The sequence below is a fragment of the Gossypium hirsutum genome, chromosome A09 (assembly GCF_007990345.1).
Source record: "Gossypium hirsutum isolate 1008001.06 chromosome A09, Gossypium_hirsutum_v2.1, whole genome shotgun sequence".
In the NCBI taxonomy this organism is placed as follows: domain Eukaryota; kingdom Viridiplantae; phylum Streptophyta; class Magnoliopsida; order Malvales; family Malvaceae; genus Gossypium; species Gossypium hirsutum.
The window spans coordinates 14,503,236-14,505,725 of NC_053432.1; the positions used below are offsets into that span (position 1 = coordinate 14,503,236).

Consider the following 2,490-nt stretch of genomic DNA (forward strand, 5'->3'; position numbering starts at 1 on the left):
TATTAATCTCCCAATATACAAATAATCCAGTTACAACATTACGTAAATAAGAAAAATCTCAATCCTTTAAAGGTTAAATCTAAATGAAATAATTTACCTGTTTGGATTATTCCTTAAGTTACTGAAAAAACAATTAATCCCAAAATCAACAAGGCCACGATTAAATGTAGTAAATAAAAACCCTTTTCATCATGAGTAATGATGACGTGGCAGAATCTATTGGAGAACAGCCAAAGAGTGAAAAAACAAGATGAACCTCTAAACACAGAGGATCATCACCGAGGAAACGGAGGAAAAAGTAACGACCGAATATAAACCGACACGAACGGTCGAAACATCAAAGCATGATTTGATAGCAGCACTTAAATTTTCTCTCTTTTTAATTTCTTTTATTTTCCCCTAAATTTCTTTTCAGTTTTGAGTACTCGAAAGAAAATCCAAACGAACAAATATAAAATTGGATTTAAAAAACCTGCGATAATCGAGCCAAAACGACTCAGATGAATAAGAAGTTTTTGGTTGTTCAATTGGTTTCCCAAGGGACGGAAATCAATGAGGTTCCGTAGTCGGAACTAATCAATTCCTGGGGCAGATTTTTCTGGTTCGCTGCTTTCATAGTCTCCACTTTCGTTCTTTTCAATGGCTTCTCCTACTCTAACTTTCGCTTCTTTGGAGGTAATTTTGTCTATTCTTTAGCTATTTCTTTTGGTTTTTTTATCCATCAGGAGCTTACTTTTAATATTTGAATTATTTATTTTTTAAAAAAAAAACAGCAAGATTCGAGCCTGTGTGAAGTTCGCACGCAAAACTCCAACCGCAAACGCCATCGTGTCTGGCGAACATCCGGTAACTCAGATACTCTCTGTTCGTGAAACCGTTTGCTCCCCGATCAGTAAAACTTTCCTAAATACCTCCGGTCGGCTCGTTTATTACCAAAGAGGAACTTGAATGCGTGTACTCTCGGTTCATAACCTCACCCTGCGGCTTGGCTTAAGCAGTCGCCGGCTCGTGTTGATACGGAGCAGCTAAGTGAGCAGATCGTACGAGTCCTAGTGGCCCACGTGGACTGCTTATAACGGTTGGTTCAAAGTCAAATGGGGTCTTTCCAGCTTGGTCCCACTCACCACTGGGATCGCTTGGCGTACGAAGCTTTGGTCGATAATGATAATCCGACGGTCGTTTTGTCAAGGGGCTTAATCTACGGCCAGAAAGAGTCCCAACGCATCAAGATTTGAGTGGCGTGTACGGCGAAGATTTAGCAGGCTAAAACTTGTGTTGAGATCAGAGGTTTTATCAATAGCTCAAGAGATCGTACGGTGCAGAACGCCTTTAATTGTTTGAATAGTAAAAAAAAAGTCATAGCTCTGTTAGTTTCAGTTAGGATCAAGGGTGGAGGAACATTACCTTCCATAGCCCATTGGGTTTCTTGTCGGATTTGGTCGTGACCCGTTACCCACCGAAAACCACACGAACCTGCATTTGCACCATGGCACGTAACAAGGAGTTTTTGAAGGAATGGGTCATGTACCATGCCCTAATCGGTAAGGTACACACTTGTGATACTTTACGATACAACAGTGAGGCACGGCATGATCAAGTCATGAATCGTTATTCAACGCGGGTTTTACACATCCTCGAGGGCACTTTTGGCCATGGGTCAAGACCCAAGAAGGGGTTCTCTCTCCATTGCGGCCTTGGACGAGCCAAGGGGGTTCTTGGCATTCTGGGATCGGGTGTTCATCGTAATGTAGTCATAGATGTTGATAGAAGAATGATGGTTGTAAACCACTACAAATACCAGGTATGGGAAGTGTTCAAACAGAAGTTCTATAGGAGAGTGGCTACGTACGTGGCTGATTGGAAAGATGAGCAAAACGTAGGGTCCAAGGACGAGCCCCTGGATTAGGGACTAGAGCCGTCGAACCAGTTGATTGGTCGAGTCGGTTTTGTGAGGTCACCGACACAGGGCTAAAAGATAGGGTGTTGCAAAACTTTGCTAACCCAAAAAACTCTCTTTTGCCATGCAGACTACATCTAATAAAAGGCAGGACCTTGGTTTGTAGAAGAAAAAAATACAAGTAAAGTGCAAGAGAAGGAATATAGATTATTGTAATAGACTTCTTTTACCCTTCATATTATGATGATAATCTTTGTAGAAATTGGATTGATTTTCTGTACATAACAAATTGTTATTTGGTAGAGTTTTGTAGTATTAATTTCATGTTATGATTTAGATGATTTAGATTTTAAATTGGTGTTGAGTTTTTTAAAAATATTTTAGTTAAATTTTATAGGATTAATTAAATTATTAACTATCAATTTAGATCTTAAATGATTGTTTGGATTTGATATAGTAATATTTTAAACAATATGTATCAAATTTCAACTTAGGTCAATGTGTTAAACAAATGGGTTAAGTCGGAGCTTAAACTTAAAAATTTCTTATAATGGTCTGTAAATTTTCTTTTTTTGTCAAAGTTTCAACTTGAC

General features: G+C 38.8%; 1 pseudogene; it reads left to right on the forward strand.

Moving 5' to 3' along the window:
- Positions 1-1,094: 1,094 nt before the first annotated feature.
- LOC121205975 (glycosyltransferase family 92 protein RCOM_0530710-like) lies at positions 1,095-1,906 on the forward strand (annotated as a pseudogene).
- Positions 1,907-2,490: the final 584 nt, after the last annotated feature.